Here is a 19,638-nt window from a genome sequence, read left to right on the forward strand (position 1 = left end):
TCACTGCTTGGAAAGCTCTTACCCCAGGTCTTTGCTTAGTAAACTGCTATGGTATGAATATTTGTATTCTCCCCAAATTTATATGTTCATATCATAAACCTTGAAGGTGATAGTATTAGGGCCTTTGGGAGATGAATGTGATTAATGTCTTTATAAAAGAGACTCCAGAGAGTTCCCTTGCCCCTTCTGTAATGTGCAGTTACAGCCAGAAGGCAGCCCTCTGAGGAAGCCAGCCCTTAGAAACCAGATCTGCCAGTGCCTTTATCTTAGCTTTCCAAGCCCCCAGAACAGTGGGAAATACATGTTTGCTATTTATAAACCACTCAGTGTATGATATTTTTGTCATATAGGAGTCCCAATGGACTGAGACATAGATTCTTTCTCCTCCTTTAAGACTCAACTCAAATGTCATCAAAACATTTTATCTAGAGTGGTTCTTTCCCCCTCCCCCAATAATCTTTTTCTTAAATTTACTTAATAGTACTTTTCAAACCCATCATTATTTGCTCATTTGTACATTGGTATATTCCTTATACCTTACTGAAAGGTGAATTCCATGGAAATGAGGAAGTGGTTTGTCCTGATGGTTGTTGCATGGGTAGCACCTAGCACTCTGCCTGGCATGTGGTAGGTACCTGTAGCGGACACTGTTTTTATCTTATTCCCTCAGTCCACTTCTGACTTCAACTCCAGTGGTGGAGGAGAGTTCTCATGAATGCTGCCACCTCAAGTAACTCTTTGCTGTCTGCTGTAGAGCTTACCTTAGAACTTTCTCTGGTAGCCCTGGGAGCAGGAATAATCTGGAAGTTCAGGGAAGTTAACCCTTAACTAATTGGGGTTGAATGCTTCAGCCTTCCATGCTTCATGAGAGTTGGATTGAGCCTGAGTTTCCCACAATGGTAACCAGCTCAGTCATGTCCAGCCCACTGGGTTGACTTTTTCTTCTTCCTTGACCCCCTGTCCCAAATAAACTACTTAGATCTAAGCTCTTGTCCAGAGTGCTTTTGGGGAAACCCAAACCAAGGCAATGCTCAATAAGTACTTGTTGAAGGAATGCGTAGATTAATTGTAGTGCTTTGGCAGTTTTCAGCCAAGAAGCCAAGTTGGCAGCCAAGAAGCAGCAGCTCAGTCCTTCAGGTGAAAGATGATGGAAGCCAAGTGGCACCTGTTCTGGACATACAGGAAATGGGACAGATACCAACGATATGGGATGGCAGAAAATGTGTGCAAGTGCTCTGACAGGAGGGAGGCATGACTGGCCCTACCTTTGGGAGGTAAGGAAGTTTTAGAAGAGGTAAATGAGTTACTAAATTGCCTCAGTTTACCCAGTGTGACTAAGGACAGAGTGGCAGAAGCCCATTATTTTGTGCAGATGCTTGCTCAGATTTATCTACCTACTCACATCAATCCAGGGGTACATCTGCAGATCTGTTACATGAAACAGAAAAACATGGACTCCACACTGCCCTGGTAGCAGAATGTACCAGCACCCTCCCTGCCCCATATCCTTCCCACTTCAATCACCAATGATTCTCCCCATAACAGCTTTCTTTTGGCCCAAGCATGCCCGACAACTGGAAGCGCCAGGGAGCTAATGCTTCCCCTTAGCCAATGACAGGTGTGCATACCCTGGATCATTCACCTCTCCCTCCCTTGAACCTCAAGTAGAACAACACTCTGGCAAGTTGTACAGTGTAATTGAGCCCCAGTTGCCCAGAGCAATGACCCATACTGGCTTACTCCCTGTCCCTGTCTTTCCCACTCTACTAGTGTTTCCTGGGGTCACACACTCCTTTTTTATTTAAGATTTTATTTTATTAGAAACAGAGGGAAAGTGAGATAGAGAGCATGAGTGGCAGAGAGCCAGAGGGGGAAGCAGACTCCCCACTGAGCAGGGAGCCCAACAAGGGGCTCCATCCCAGAATCCTGAGATCATGACCTGAACTAAAGGCACATGCTTAACTGACTGAGCCATCTAGGCTCCCCAACTACTTACACTCCTTTTTCAGCATTTGTTTTGGGGAGATTTTTTTCTAAGACACCCATTGCTCACAGGTCATTTTGATAACAAAATATCTTAGTCACTTCTGATTCTCTGGAGAGTATAACCACAAATTGCTGCTTTCCCATTCAAATTTTTCTTTCTTAACTCTCCAGAAAAGTCACATCCTCTGCATTCATGGCTAGCCCTCCATTTTCCAAAAGTACACACATGAAAAATGTGAGGGAAAACTTCCTCTTGCCCAGAGGAGGTTGGCTTTTATTATTTCTGCCTGCCACATTGGCCATTACAAGGTCTCCTTTGACTTCCTGATATATGGTCAACAGAGGCCACCTGCACCATAGTGATAATCTAGTTGGGACCCCAAGAAATGTGGCTATAACAAGAGTAAGTAGTGTTCTGGGTGATTGGGTTAACTATCAGATGGACTAATGTGGAAGATTGTTCTGTTTACGGCACCTGGGTGGATCAGTGGGTTAAGCCTCTGCCTTCGGCTCAGGTCATGATCTCGAGGTCCTGGGATTGAGTCCCGCATCGGGCTGTCTGCTCGGCAGGGAGCCTGCTTCCCCTTCTCTCTCTCTGCCTGCCTCTCTGCCTACTTGTAATCTCTGTCTGTCAAATAAACAAATAAAAAAAAAACTTAAAAAAAAAAAAAAGATTGTTCTGTTTAACTCCTTGAGCAGCTGCGTATTTGCTGTTCTCCCTTCCATGGAGTCCCTTAACTTTTTAATCATTAAATATTAATGTACCCCTCATCTGATTAAGAAAACTTTCTTTTAAGAGCTTTTAATCCAGTTTAATAGTTTTAAAAAAATCATTAGAGGATGTTGAATTTTATTTTGTATATTTTATTAATCTATTAAGGCAATCATCTGAGTTTCTCCATTATTTTGTGAATGTGGGAAGTTGAATTTTGATGTTGAATCACTCCTGATTCCCAATAGAAAACACATTTTAAAAACTAGTTTCACAAGTAGAATTTTTTTTAAAGATTTTATTTATTTATTTGAGAGAGAGCGAGCAAGCGAGTTTGCTTGAGTGCGCTAGCCTCGGTGGGGGTTGAGGGACAAGCAGATTCCCTGCTGAGTGGAGATCCTTTTTCCAAATGGCAGGATCTCCTTTCTCATGGCATTGTATCCATTGTATCCATTCATCCATTGATGGACTCTTAGGTTGTTTCCATGTTTGTTACTGAGAATAACGTTGTAATGAACATGGGAGTATAGATATCTCTTCAAGATACTAATTTTGTTTCCTTTGTTTTCTTTTTTTTATTAAGTTATGTTAGTCACCATATAGCACATCGTTACTTTTTGATATAGTGTTCCATGATTCATTGTTTTTGTTCTCCACTCAGTTCTCCATGCAATATGTGCCCTCCTTAATACCCATCACCAGGCTCCCCCCACCTTCTTCCATCTAAAACCCTCAGTTTGTTTCTTGAAGCCATGAGTCTCTCATGGTTCATCTCCCCCTCTGATTCTCCTCCTTGATTTTTCCCTTCCTTCACCCAATGTCCTCCATGCCATTCCTTATGTTCCCCCAATAAGTGAAACCATCTGATAATTAACTAGTCCCATCCATGCTGATGCAAAAGTTGGGTATTCATCCTTTCTGATGGCTGAGTAATATTTCATTATATAGATGGACCACATCTTGTTTATCCCTCCATCTGTTGAAGGGCATCTCAGCTCTTTCCACAGTTTGTTGACTGTAGCCATTGCTGCTATGAACATTGGGGTACAGATGGCCCTTCTTTTCACTACATCTGTATCTTTGGGGTAAATACCTAGTAGTGCAATTGCAGGGTCATAGGGAAGCTCTATTTTTAATTTCTTAAGGAATCTCCACACTGTTTTCCAAAGCGGCTACACCAACTTGCATTCTCCCCAACAGTGTAAGAGGGTTCCCCTTTCTTCACATCCTCCCCAACATTTGTTGTTTACTGTCTTGTTAATTTTGGCCATTCTAACTGGTGTAAGGTGGTATCTAAATGTGGTTTTGATTTGAATCTCCCTGATGGCTAATGATGATGAACATTTTTTCATGTGTTTGTTAGCCATTTGTATGTCCTCTTTGGAGAAGTGTCTGTTCATGTCTTCTGCCCATTTTTTTGACGTGATTATCTGTTTTTTGAGTGTTAAATTTGAGGAGTTCTTTTTTTTTTTAATAAAGATTTTATTTATTTATTTGACACAGAAAGAGATCAGAAGTAGGCAGAGAGGCAGGCAGAGAGAGAGGAGGAAGCAGGTTCCCTGCTGAGCAGAGAGCCTGATGCGGGGCTCGATCCCAGGACCCTGGGATCATGACCTGAGCCGAAGGCAGAGGCTTTAACCCACTGAGCCACCCAGGCGCCCCAAATTTGAGGAGTTCTTTATAGATCTTGGATATCAGCCCTTTGTCTGTAATGTCATTTGCTAATATCTTCTCCTGTTCCGTGGGTTGCCTCTTTGTTTTCTTAACTGTTTCCTTTGCTGTGCAGAAGCTTTTGATCTTAATGAAATCTGAAAAGTTCATTTTCACTTTTGTTTCCTTTGCCTTTGGAGACATATCTTGAAAGAAGTTGCTGTGGGCAATGTGGAAGATGTTACTCCCTATGTTTTCCTGTAGGATTTAGATAGATTCCTGCCTCACATTGAGGTCTTTTGTCCATTTTGAGTTTATCTTTGTGTATGGTGTAAGACAATGGTCAAGTTTCATTGTTTTATACATAGCTGTCCAATTTTCCCAACACCATTTATTGAAGAGACTACCTTAAAAAATTTTTTTAACAAATAATGTATTATTAGCTCCAGGGGTACAGGTCTGTGAATCGTCAGGCTTACACACTTCACAGCACTCACCATAGCATATACCCTACCCAATGTCCATAATGCAACCACCCTCTCCCTGTCCCCTTCCCCCCAGCAACCCTCAGTTTGTTTTCTGAGATTAAGAGGAGAGACTGTCTTTTTTCCACTGGAAATTTTTTCCTGCGTTGTCAAAGATTATTTGACCATAGAGTTGCAGCTCCATATCTGGGCTCTCTACTCTGCCACTGGTCTATGTGTCTGTTTTTGTGCCAGTACCATGCTGTCTTGGTGATCACAGCTTTGCAGTAAAGCTTGAAATCAGGCAATGTGATGCCCCCAGTTTTGTTTTTCTTTTTCAACATTTCCTTAGCAATTCGGGGTCCCTTCTGGTTCCATACAAATTTTAGGATTGTTTGTTCCAGACTTATGAAAAATTCTGGTGAAATTTTGACCAGGATGGCTTCGAAAGTATAGATTGCTCTAGGCAGTATAGACATTTTATCAATGTTTATTCTTCCGATCCAAGAGCATGGAATGCTTTTCCATCTTTTTGTGTCTTCTTCAATTTCTTTCATGAGTGTTCTGTAGTTCCTCGAGTACAGATCCTTTACCTCTTTGGTTAGGTTTATTCCAAGGTATCTTGTGGTTCTTGGTGCTAGAGTAAATGGGATCAATTCTCTAATTTCCCTTTCTATATTTTCATTGTTAGCGTGTAAGAAAGCAACTGATTTCTGAGCATTGATTTTGTATCCTGCCACATTACTGAGTTCTGGTATGAGTTCTAGTAGTTTGGGGGTGGAGTCTTTTGGGTCTTCCATATAAAATATCATGTCATCTGTGAAGAGAGAGCGTTTGACTTCTTCATTGCCCATTTGAATACCTTTTAATTTCTTTTTGTTGTCTGATTGCCGTTGCTAGGACTTCTAGTCCTATGTTGAACAACAGTGGCAAGAGTGGGCACCCTTGTCGTGTTCCTGATCTCAAAGGGAAGGCTGTCAGCTTTTCCCCATTGAGGATGATATTCGCTGTGTGTTTTTCATAGATAGATTTTATGAAGTTGAGGAATGTTCCCTCTATCCCTATACTTTGAGGAGTTTTAATCAGGAATGGATGCTGTATCTTGTCAAATGCTCTTTCTGCATCAACTGAGAGGACCATATGGTTCTTCTCTCTTGTCTTATTGATTTGCTCTATCACATTGATTGACTGGCGAATGTTGAACCACTCTTGCACCCCAGGGATAAATCCCACCTGGTCATGATGGATAATCTTTTTAATGTACTGTTGGATCCTATTAACTAGGATCTTGTTGAGAATCTTGGCATCCATATTCATCAGAGATATTTGTCTGAAATTCTCCTTTTTGATGGGGTCTTTTACCGCCATCAAATCCGCCTGGTTTGCGGATCAGCGTAGTGCTGGCTTCATGGAAAGAGTCTGGGAGTTTTCCTTCTGTTTCTATTTTTTGAAACAGCTTCCAGAGAATAGGTATTATTTCTTCTTTGAATGTTTGGTAGAATTCCCCAGGGAATCCATCAGGTCCTGGGCTCTTGTTTTTGGGGAGGCTTTTGATCACTGCTTCAATCTCATTACTAGATATTGGTCTATTTGGGTTGCCAATTTCTTCCTGATTCAGTCTTAGAAGCTTATAGGTTTCCAGAAATGCAACTATTTCTTCTAGGTTGCTTAACTTATTGACATATAACTGTTGATAATAATTTCTGATGTTTGTTTCTATTTCCTTGGTGTTAGTCATGATCTCTCCCCTTTCATTCATAATTTCATTAATTTAGGTCCTCTCTTTCTTCTTTTGGATTAGTTTGGCCAGTGGTTTATCGATCTTATTGATTCTTTCCAAGAACCAGCTTCTAGTTTTGTTGATGTGTTCTACTGTATCTCTCATTTTTATCTCATTGATCTCTGCTCTAATCTTGATTATTTCCCTTCGTGTGCATGCGTTAGGCTTAATTTTTTGTTCATTCTCCAGTTCTTTAAAGTGTACAGATAGTTTTTGTACCCAGGATTTTTCTGTTAAAAAAATAGAGTGAAGCTTGGATGGCTATGTATTTCTACCTTAGGACTGCCTTTGTCATACCCCATAGGTTTTGGATGGATGTGTTTTCATTCTCATTCTTTTTCATGAATTGTTTAAGTTCTTCTTTGATTTCCTGGTTGATCTAAACATTCTTGTACAGGATTATCTTGGATTTCAAGTGTTTCAATTCCTTCCAAACTTTTTCTTGTGGTTGAATTCCAGTTTCAAAGCATTGTGGTCTGAGAATATGCAGATAATAATCTAAATCTTTTGGTACTGGTGGAGACCTGATTTGTGACCCAGTATGTCAATTATTCTGGAGAAAGTTTCATGTGCACTCGAGAAGAATGAGTATTCTGTTGTTTTAGGGTGGAATGTTCTGAATATATCTATGAGGTCCGTCTGGTCCAGTGTGTCATTCAATGCTCTTGTTTCTTTATTGATTTTCTGCTTTGATGATCTATTTCTGAGAGAGGCGTGTTAAGATTTCCTACTATTAATGTATTCATATCAATATGACTCTTTATCTTGATTAATAGTCTTCTTATGTAATTGGCTGCTCCCATATTGGGGGCATAGATATTTACAATTGTTAGATTATCTTGGTGTATAGTCCCTTTAAGAATGATGTAGTGTCCTTCTGTATCTCTGACTACAGCCTTTAGTTTAAAATCTAATTTATCTGATATGAGAATTGCTACCCCGGCCTTCTTTTGAAGCCCATTTACATGAAAAATGCTTCTCCATCCCTTCACTTTCAGTCTGGGTGTATCCTTAGGTTCGAAATGGGTCTCTTGTAGACAACATATGGATGGGTCCTGTCGTTTTATCCAACCTGCAACCCTGTGTCATTTTATGGCCGCATTTAGGCCATTCACTTTAAGAGTGATTATTGATGGATACGATTTTAGTGACATCGTGTTTCCTTTGAAGTCTTTCTTGTCTCAATACTCTTTTAAGCCTTGCTGGTCTTGGAAAGTATTATTGGAAGTATTATTCTTTTTTTTTTTTTAAGATTTTATTTATTCACGTCACAGATGGAGATCACAAGCAGGCAGAGAGGCAGGCAGAGAGAGAGGAAGGGAAGCAGGCTCCCCGAGCAGAGAGCCTGATGCAGGGCTCGATCCCAGGACCCCGAGATCATGACCCGAGCTGAAGTCAGAGGCTTTAACCCACTGAGCCACCCAGGCTCCCCTGGAATGTTCTTTTTATATATATATGAGGTCCATCTGTTCCAATGTGTCATTCAAAGCTCTTGTTTCTTTGTTGATTTTCTGCTTAATTGATCTCTCTATTGCTGAGAGTGGAGTGATATGGTCTCCTGCAATTAACATATTATCAATATGTCTCTTTATTTTGGTTAAAGGTTTGCTTATGTATTTGGCTGCTCCCATGTTGGGGATATAGATATTTACAGTTGTTAGATCTTCTTGTTGGATAGACCCTTTAAGAATGATATAGTGTCCTTTTACAACTACAGTCTTTAGCTTAAAGTCTAATTTGTCTGTTATGAGAATTGCTATCCCAGCTTTCTTTTGGGGTCTGTTGGTATGAAAGATGGTTCTCTATACCTTCACTTTCAGTCTGGGCGAATCTTTAGGTTCAAAATGAGTCTCCTGTAGACAGCATATGGATGAGTCCTGTCTTTTTATCCAGTCTGCAACCCTGTGTCATTTCATGGGAGCATTTAGACTGTTCACATTGAGAGTGATTATTGAAGAATATGATTTTATTGTCATCATGTTGCCTGTGAAGACTTTTATCTATAGATTGTCTCTGTAAATTTCTGTTCTATATCACTTTTGGGGTCTTTCTCCTTTTGTGGTCACATATTCTTTCAGTTTCTGCCAGTCCTGGATGCTCTTTATCTTTCCATTTGTTCTGAATTATAGCCTTGCTGGGTAAAGTATTCTTGGCTGCATGTTCTTCTCATTTAGTACCCTGAATATATCTTGCCAGCACTTTCTGGCTTGACAGTTCTCTGTGGACAGGTCTGATGTTATTCTGATGTTCCTCCCTCTGTATATAAGGAATCTCTTCCCCCTAACGGCCCTTAAGGTGGTTTCATTGGTTCTAAGATTTGCAAGTTTTACTATTACATGCTGGAGCATTGGTTTATTCTCCTTGATCTTGGGAATGGTCCTCTCTGCCTCTAGGACACAAATGCTTGTTTCATTCCCCAGATTAGGGAAACTCTTAGCTATTATTTGCTCAAATATATCTTCTAGTCCTCTCTCTCTTTCCACCCCTTCAGGGATCTCAATAATTCTGACAGTAGAACATTTCATGGTGTCATTTATTTTTCTCTAATTCTGTTTTCATGGATTTTAAACTGTTTGTTCCAGACCTCCTCCTCTTCCTTCTTTTCTATCAGTTTGTCTTCTAAGTCACTAATTAGTTCTTCTGTCTCATTTACTCTAGCTGTTAGAGTATATTAGATTGGATCTCATTGATAGCATTTTTAAGTTCTGCTAGATTAGCTGTCACTTCTGCCCTTAGAGAATCTATGTAGCCATTGATGGTTTTCTCCATTCTAGCTATTGTCTTCATAACTGTTACTCTGAAGTCTATTTCCAACATCTTGCTTATATCTATATCCATTAGTTCTGTGGCAGAGGTCACAGTCTCTGACTCTTTCCTATGTTAGAGATTCCTCCTCTTAGTCATTATGTTGATGGGTGGTTGAGGGAGTGTACAGAATCCAAATTATTGACCACAACCCAAGCAAGATGCACCTGTTTTATAGGGACCTTAGGGTTGTCGGCCTCTTTTCTTCCAGCCTGTCTTCTGTGGGAACGATCTGCCATCCTGTTACTCAGGCAACTCTGGAGAGAGTAGCCCTGCCCCTGTGTGTATGTGTGTGTGTGTGTGTTGGGGGGGGGGCTCTGTGAAAACTAGTTTTGGGGGGCTTTTTTTCTCTGGTGTCTTTCCCTGGTGACTTTCAGTGTCTCTTCTTAAAGTCAGAGCAGAAGTAACTGTATCCAAACTTCTGTCTCAGAACCGAGAGATAGCAGTCTGCTCTCCACTGAGCTCTCCAGGCCACATTATCTCTGTTTCTTTCTGTGCTGCAAACTGCAGCAACCTGGGTTGTGTGCCCCATAGCAACACTCCCAGCCCTTGCTTCCAGGTCCAGACACATCTCTGCCCTTTGTGTTTCTAAAACTGCCAGCCACCCTCAGTTTGCACGTGTACCCCTGCAGCTCCAGGTTTCAGTCTGGGGGCTGCCCTAAAGTCCTTTCCCTGCCACTACTGCTACAGGTCTGTGAGTCTGTGCCTGGTCCCCAGGGCAGGAGGCTTTTGTGCTATGGTGGCACAGGATCACAGAGCCTCCCTCCCCCTTCCGTGTATCTTCTGATATCTTCCTGACCACCCACCAGAGACATTCTGTTTGTAGAGATCCAGATATATCTTCTTACATCTCAGCTGATTTCGTGGGTGTTCAGAATAGTCTTGTAGATATCCAGTTCAATTCAGGGGACTGGTTGAAATAGGGTTCCCTACTTTTCCACCATCTTTTCCTGTTTCCCAGAGGTAGAATTTTGTGATTCATCAGTTGCATATAACACCCAGTGTTCATTACATCAAGTGCCCTCCTTAATACCATCACCCAATTACCCTATCCCCACACCCACCTCCCTCCTGCAACCCTCAGTTTGTTTTCTAGAGTTCAGCACCTCTTATGGTTTGTCACCCTCTCAATTTTCATCTTGTTTTATTTCTCCTTCCCTTACATTCATTTGTCTTGTTTCTTAAATTCCACATATGAGTGAAATAATAGGGTATTTTTCTTTCTCTGACTGACTTATTTCACTTAGCATAATTCCTCCAGTTCCATCCAGGATGTTGCAAATGGCAAGATTTCATTCTTTTTGATGGCTGAGTAATAGTCCATGGTGTATGTATACCACATCTTTATCCATTCATCTGGATAATGAGACATCTTGGCTCTTTCCATATTTTGTCTATTGTGGTCATTGCTGCTATAAACATTGAGATGCACGTGCCCCTTTGAATCACTATATTTATAACCTTTGGATAAGTATCTAGTAGTACAATCACTGGGTAATAAGATAGCTCTATTTTCAACTATTTAAGGAAATTCCATAGTGTTTTCCAGAGCAGCTACACCAGTTTGCATTCCCACCAACAGTGTAAGAGGGTTCCCCAGAAAGCACATTTTTTATACATTGCTGGATTTGATTTGCTAACATGGTGTTTAGGTTGTTTTTGTGTTCATGAGAGAGCTTAGGTTTTAATTTTGTTTCTTATATTGTACTTATTTGGATAACTTTCATAGTTATATTAGCCTTACCAAGGGAGTTGGAAATTAAAAAAAAAAACAACTAAGAGTTTGTGTATGGTTTGAATTTTCTATTCCTTGCATATCTGAGAGAATATGCCTATTTTCTATGTGGGCTATTTTAAATTGCTAATTCCATTTCTAATCATTCAAGTATTCTATTTCTTTTTCAGGCAGTTTTGGTGTATTTCTAGTGAGAGCTTTGTCCATTTCACCTATGTTTTGAACTTAATTGGCATAACATTGTTCATATCTTATCACACTAGCATTTGTAGTTATAGTCTCTCTCTTACTTATAATATTACTTATTTGTGCCCTCTCTCTTTTTTTTCTTGATCAAGATTCCTAGAAATTTAAAAATTTTGTTGCTTTTTCCCTACAAGAACTAACTTTTGGCTTCGTTAAATACCTCTGTTGTGTCTGTTTAATATTTTAAAAATTATCCCATCTTATTTCTTTTGTCCTACTTTCTTTGAGTGTTTTCTGTTTTTTTCTTTTTCTAATTAATCATCTCATTAATATTCAACCTTCTTCCCTAATATATGCATTTAAAAGTTTAAATTTTCAAGTATCATACTAGCGTGTCCTACAAATTTTGCATATTGTCTTTTTATAATTGTCAGCTTGAAATTTTTTTCTGATTTCCACTATAATAACTCTCTGTCCTGTGAGTTATTTAGAAACATGTTTTTAAATTTTTGAATTAATTTTTAAAATTAATCTTTTACTTAGTAAATTCGCACTTGATTAAATTGTAGTCTGAGAATGTAATCTCTGTAATACCTATTCTTTGAAATTTTTTGAGACTAGCTTTGCAGCTACTATTTGTAAATTGACCATGGGTATTTGAGAAGAATGTGTGTGTCTAAGTTTTAGAGTGAATAAAATACCCATTAGATCACCCTTGTGATATTAATAAGCTAAAGTGCTGAAAGGAGACCCCACCATAGGTCTAAAGCAAATAGAAGATGATTGTTTGTAATTTCAGTGATGCAGAATGGGGAGCTCAGCTCCCCATGGTCCATTATCCTAAGACCCAGATTCACTGGGCTCTGTTAACTATCAAATGTGCTGTCTAAGACCATCCTCTCAGTAGAGTCTACACTCTGGGAGGGCAGGAATGTGTCTGTTTTCTTTGCCTTTGTTCCTTCAGACAGTGCCCAGCACATAGTAAGCTTTCACTAAGTATTTGTTAAGTACATGAATCAATGAAGAAAGAATGGTCCCTTAATTAACATACCAACAAAATTTAATATATTTTTTTTCTTTTTAAAGTTTGCTTATTTTTTCAATTAACAATACATAATTGTGGCTTAAATTTTAAAAAGATATAAAATTGTATACAGTGATGGTTTTCCTAGCTACCCAATTCCCCTTCCTGGTAACAGCTTGTTTATATTCCCCAGAGGTATTTTATACATACACAAGCAACCATGCATATGTATAGGTTTTTTTTTTTTGAAAGAGAGAAAGAGAGAGAAAGAAAGTGAGAGAGCATGCACGCACTTGTGTGTGTGTGTGTGTGTGTGTGTGTGTGTGTGTGTGTGTGTGTGAGGGGCAGAAGGAGAGAGAAAGAATCCCAAGCAGGCTCCACACCCAGTGTGGAGCCCTACATGGGCACCATCTCAGGTCTTCGAGATCATGATATGAGCTAAAATTAAAAGTCAGTTGCTTAACAGACTGAGTCACCCAGGTGCCTCTGTATAGAATAATTTCTGACGTATTCTCAATCATAATAAAATGCCTTATTCTTCCCCTTAGGTATTCCATTATTTCTGAATTCACATTTCTGGGAAAGTGTTTGGTGTCAGTCTGTTGAAGGGACACTAGATGGCAGCATACAACCAGAAGCTGGAGGCCAGCTGGGGCTGGGAATAGGCGTGGGTTGTGTGTCGGGGGTTTAAATAGGGGTTTCACATGGTTGTCCTCTGCACAGCAGGTCTCCTGAGCCACCCTGGCCATGTTTGTCTGTGTTGGTGTGTGGGTAAATGTCTATCCAATTTTAATAAATGAGTTCTTGTTTGAGTTTTAAATCTGTTACAAATTGAGCTATAGAACCTGACACGGAACTTATTTGTTGAAAATAACAAAATTTTAAAGCCACTCCCAATCCAAACTCCCCAGTACACCCTCCAGGATCATACATATGCCTAGTCTCATCCCTCAGAATTGTTAGCCTAAAATGATTTAAACCCACACGACATACATAATCTGAGGTGTTAAAGTAACAATGGAAGCACCCTTACTTTCTCCATGCTTTAAGTTTTCCCTTGCTTTAAGATTTTCCTTTCCTTGACCATTTTTCTCACATGATTACTTTTCTCACCAAACCCACGGCCACCCCTTCTCTTCTGTCCTGGTGACTGCCTCCCTCATTTCTCCTACTCTTTTCTAATGAAGTTTGAGGAAACATAAGGATCAAAGTGTGTGTATTTCCGTTATGGAACCCCCTCACCCATCACAGATTGCATTCTATATTTTGTTGTGTATACTTTTTTATTTAACATATACCCTGGATAATTACTCATGAATATACAAAGAGAATAATTTTTTAAAGCTTTAAAAAATTGTGCTATAACTTACATACAGTAAAGTGCATTCTTATGTGTGGTGCTTGATGCTTTTTTTGCAGGGGTTCACACCTGTGTCACTACCAACCCCTCATGACATAGAACATGTCCCAGCTCCCAGCCTGCCCCTCCTGCCCCCTTCTAGTTGCAACTTCCTCCAAGTTACGACAATTGTGACTTACAGGGAGGAAATCAACTGTTTTAATGGCTGCATGGTAATCTCATGTATGGATGTGACTTTAGCCATGAGTTTCCAATCTTTTGCTATTATAAATGAGGATACTTGGACTATCCTTGAACACAAGCCACCTCTTGTCTTTTTACCTTTATAGGCAAGCCCAAACTCACTTTATAGAAAACACATATAAGGTAATTTTAAACAGAGTCTGGTCTTGCTATGTGTTCCTTTCATTTCTATCTTTTTTCTATACAGATTCCTTTCCCTCCTTTGAATTCCTATTGTTCTTCTTGTCTCACCAATCAATACCCTGCATCCTCTTGCTCTTGCCTTTAAGGCAATCTTCAGCCTCTCTCACTAGAACAGACACACCCTAAGGGCCTGGACCTGGGACTCATCTCTTTGCATTCCTATGCTTGGCCCAGTGGTTGGCAAAACCAGATCAAATTCAGTGTCAGCTTGGTAAACACATTTGTATGCCAATATATTAGATTTTAGGATTGTTAAAAATGTGTAACACTCCCAAGGGTCAAACATCTGTCTGCTAAACAGATAAACAACAAAATCATACATAATAGACTATGGAGCAGATTAATTGCTTAATTTAATAGCTATAATTAGTTCTTCTTACTAAGGCTTTTACTATAACACTCTCCTACATAGGCAATGCACTCACCAAAATTAGAAACTTAACACTAATGCAATACTACCAGGAATCCACACACCGAGTTTCACCAATTGCACCAATAGAGTCTGTTATAGCAAAAGAAAACAGAACAAAAATTCTTTCCTTCACCTTTCTTCCTTTCTGGTCCAGGGTACAATCCTGGATCATGTACTGAATTTAGTTGTCTCTGCCTATCTTTTTCTTTTCTTTTTAAATTTAAATTCAATTAGCCAACATATAGTGCATCATTAGTTTTTGATGTAGTTTTCGATGATTCATTAGTTGCATATAACATCTATATAACATCTAGTTGCATATAACATCCATCACATCAAATGCCTTCCTTAATGCCCATCACCCGGTTACCCCATCCCCCACCTACCTCCTTTTCCACAACCCTCAGTGTGTTTCCTGGAGTCAAGAGTCTCTCATGGTTTGTCTCCCTCTCTGGTTTCTTCCCATTCAGTTTTTCCTCCCTTCCCTTATGATCCTCTGTGCCATTTCTTATATTCCACATATGAGTGAAACTATATGATAATTGTCTTTCTCTGATCAACTTACTTAACTTAGCATAATACTCTCCAATTCCATCCATGTCAATGAAAATGGTATATATTCATCCCTTCTTGATGGCTGAGTAATATTCCATTGTATATATGAACCACATCTTCTTTATCCATTCATCTGTTGAAGGGCATCTCGGCTTCTTCCACAGTTTGGCTGTTGTGGACATTGGTGCTGTGAACATTGGGGTGCATGTGGCCCTTCTTTTCATTGCATCTGTATCTTTGGGATAAATACCCAGTAGTGCAATTGCTGGGTAGTAAGATAGCTCTATTTTTAACTTCCTGAGGAACCTCTCTACTGTTTTCCAGAGTGGCTGTACCAGTTTGCATTCCCACCAACAGTGTAAAAGGGTTCCCCTTTCTCCACATCCTTGCCAATATTTGTTTTTCCTTGTCTTGTTAATTTTAGCCTAACTGGTGTAAGGTGGTATCTTATTGTGGTTTTGATTTATATTTCCCTGATGACAAGTGATGTGGAGCATTTTCTCATGTGTCTGTTCTGCCGGTCTTTTTCAATCTATAATAGTCCTTCAGCCTTTCTTTATATTTTGTAACATTGTCATTTTTAAAATCCCATTCCATTTTATTTTTGTTTATTGATTTTTGTTAAGTTCAGTTAGCCAACATATTGTACATCATTAGTTTTTTATGTAGTTTTCAGTGATTCAGTAGTGTGTATAAGACACAATGAGATGGAAAACATTCCATGCTCATGGATTGGAAGAATAAACATTGTTAAAATGTCTATGCTGCCCAGAGGAATCTACATTTTCAATGCCATTCCTATTAAAATACCATTGACATTTTTTTTTACAGAGCTGGAACACATAATCCGAAAATTTGTATGGAACCAGAAAAGACCCCAAATTACCAGAGGAATGCTGAAAAATAAAAACAAAGCTGAAGCTGGGGGCATTGCATTACCTGATGTCAAGCTATATTACAAAACTGTGATCATCAAAACAGTATGGTATTGGCACAAAAACAGACACATAGATTAGTGAAAACAGAATGGAGACTCCAGAAATGGACCCTCAACTTTATGGTCAACTAAACTTCGAAAAGGCAGGGAAAAGTATCCAATGGAAAAAAGACAGTTTCTTCAATAAATGGTGCTGGGAAAATTGGACAGCCACATGCAGAAGAATGAAACTGGACTATTCTCTTATACAACACACAAAGATAAGTGCCATTTTTTTTTCTTTCTTTCTTTATTTTTTTTTTTAAAGATTTTATTTATTTATTTGACAGAGAGAGATCACAAGTAGACAGAGAGGCAGGCAGAGAGAGAGAGAGAGGGAAGCAGGCTCCCTGCTGAGCAGAGAGCCTGATGCAGGACTCGATCCCAGGACCCTGAGATCATGACCTGAGCCGAAGGCAGCGGCTTAACCCACTGAGCCACCCAGGCGCCCCGATAAGTGCCATTTTTGAAGAGTATGTGCCAGTTACTTTGTAGAGTATCTCTCAATGTGGGTTTGTCTGATGTATCTTCGTGATTCAATTCAGGTTGTATATTTTGGGCAATACCACAGAAGTGATGTTGTGCACTTCTCAGTGCATTGTGTTAGGAGCTTGTGATGGTTCATTATTGGTGATGTTAACTTAAATCACTTGGTTGAGATAGTATCTGCTAGGTTTCTTCACTTTGTTACACACACTGTTTAAATTAATTCCTCAGAAAATTATTATAATCTTCCTTCTACAAATGAGCACACTGAGGCACAAAGATGTAGATAACTTGCCCAAAGTCATACTCATAAGCCAGAATCTCAACCCAGCCCTTTTGCCTCCAAAGCAAACACTCTTACCTGCCAAACTAAAGGGAGACTTTGGGGGCTGGAAGACGATGTTCTTGGCCTGTGGAGAACTGTTGGAGGGCAGGGAATATGTGGATGGACAGAAACATGAAATGTGGGGCGCCTGGGTGGCTCAGTGGGTTAAGGCCTCTGCCTTCGGCTCAGGTCATGATCCCAGAGTCCTGGGATCGAGTCCCACATCGGGCTCTCTGCTCAGCAGGGAGCCTGCTTCCTCCTCTCTCTCTCTCTCTCTGCCTGCCTCTCTGCCTACTTGTGATCTCTGTCTGTCGAATAAATAAATAAAATCTTAAAAAAAAAAACTTTCTAAAAAAAAAAAAAGAAACATGAAATGTAATGGGCTAAGCCTCTTTATTAGTATGTCTGGCTTGGGGCTTGGTGTATTACTCCAAATATGTGATTTGTATGGGCCTGGGCCTTCTCTGGAATGGCAGGGCTGGACTGCTTGAGAATGCCACTACTCCAAATCCCCATTCTAGGGGTAAGTTCCTTGTAGTTGTTCAGAGGTCATGATGTGCCCCCAATCTTGGTTTCTTGGCTACATCCATGATTTGTGTTATAGAAGTATAGTGAAAAAGTTGTCATAATTGAGTCATGAACAAAAAGAGTTGATCTATATTTTGGAATTCTGTGTGGACAAGAGATACAGACCTGTTTCACAGATAACTCCCTGTCTGTTTGTGTCCAAGCTCACTGAGGGCTAGACGCTCCCAAGCACCAAGGCTTTGAGCAGACCTGTTCCTGATCCTTTGTTCTTTTCCTCCAGTTCTTTTGACCTGGCTTCTCCTAAGCCCTTCCTGACCCTTGAAAAGCTCTTGGTCATCTGCTCACTCCCTTGCTTCCCCAACTGCTGACTCACTATGTGCTCACAAGATACACTTTACCATGCACTCCTTCTCCACATCTGGCACAGCTCCAGCTTTCACTCAGTCAAGTTTCTTCTGCTTCACAGCAGTATTTCCAGATTCTCAGTCTTAGTTTGGACCCCCTGGAAGGAAAGTCTGGGGAAGGAGGGAACTAGAGTAGTTATACATCAGCTCCTGTCAGTCATTTGTTAAGCTTTAATTTTCCTGCATATCTGGCCTGCTGTACATGCATGCTCTGAAAGAGCCCTTAGGCACAGAGATCAGATAAGGCAGATGGGACTGACTCTAGTTGATACTGGAAAAGTAAGGGTCTGAAGGCTACTAATGAGAACAGTGGCAACCTGGTTCATAAGCTCTTAGGATTTTAGAGCAGAAAAGGAGTTTAGAGACCATCTAGTCCACTTTCTCCCTCTCCCCCAATGGAATCACAGATAAACCTTGCATTTATAAAGAGGAAACTCAGATGGGAAAATTTCCTGAATTTTCTGGATTTCTCCAAACTTCACTTTTTTTTTTTAATTTTATTTTAAAATTTGTTTTTATTTTTAAAAAATTTTAATTCCCATGTAGATAACACAGTGTCATATTAGTTTCAGGTATACAATATAGTGATTTGACAGTTCCATATATTACTCAGTGCTCATCAAGATAAGTGTACTCTTAATCCCATTCACCTGTTTCACCTGTCCCTCCACCCACCTCCCCTATGGTAACCATCTGTTTGTTCTTTGTAGTTAAGAATCTGTTTTTTGGTTGGTTTCTCTTTTTTTCTTTTGTTCATTTGTTTTGTTTCTTAAAGTCCACATATGAATGAAATCATATAGTATTTATCTTTCCGCCTGGCTTATTTCACTTAGCATTATACTCTCTAGATCCATTCATGTTGTTGAAAATGGCAAGATTTCATCTTTTTTTTAATGGCCAAATAATATTTCATTGTGTGTGTGTGTGTGTGTGTGTGTGTGTGTGTGTGTGTTTATGTGTGTGATGGGTACTTGGGCTGCTTCCATAATTTAGGTTGTAGGTAATGCTGCTATAAACATCAGGGTGTATGTATCCCTTTGAATTAGTGTTTTTGTGTTTTGGGGAGGTTAAATATCCAGTAGTGTATTTACTGGGTCATAGGGTAGCTCTATTTTTAACTTTTTGAGGAAACTTCATACTGGATTCCTGAGTGGCTGCATCAGTTTACATTCCTGTCAACAGTGCACAAGGGTTCTTTTCCATCTACATCCTCACCAACACCTATTGTTCGTTGTGTTGTTGACTTTAGTCATTCTGACAGGTATGATGTGAGGTGATATCTCATTGTGGTTTTGATTTGTATTTCCCTGATCATAAGTGAGATTAAACATCTTGTCATGTGTCTGTTGGCCATTTGTATGTCTTCTTTAGAGAAATTTCTGTTCATTTCTTCTGCCCATTTTTAAATTGGATTGTTTGGGAGTTTTGAGTGTGTGTTGAGATGTGTAAGTTCTTTATATGTTTTTTGGATGCTAATCTTTTTTAAAAAAATTTTTATCACCTTACACCAGTGAGAATGGCCAAAATTAGTAAGACAGGAAACAACATGTGTTGGAGGGGATGTGGAGAAAGGGGAACCCTCTTACACTGTTGGTGAGAATGCAAACTTGTGCAGCCACTCTGGAAAACAGTATGGAGGTTCCTCAGGAAGTTAAAAATAGAACTATCCTATGACCCAGGAATTATACTACTAGGTATTATCTTCAAAGATTCAAATGCAGTGACCCAAAGGGGCAGCTGCTCCCCAGTGTTCATAACAGCAATGTCCACAAGAAGGAAACTCGGGAAAGAGCTGAGATGTCCATCAACAGATGAATGGATAAA

This window comes from Enhydra lutris, unplaced genomic scaffold (assembly GCF_002288905.1).
Source record: "Enhydra lutris kenyoni isolate GAN:26980312 unplaced genomic scaffold, ASM228890v2 scaffoldscaffold47, whole genome shotgun sequence".
Lineage (NCBI taxonomy): Eukaryota > Metazoa > Chordata > Mammalia > Carnivora > Mustelidae > Enhydra > Enhydra lutris.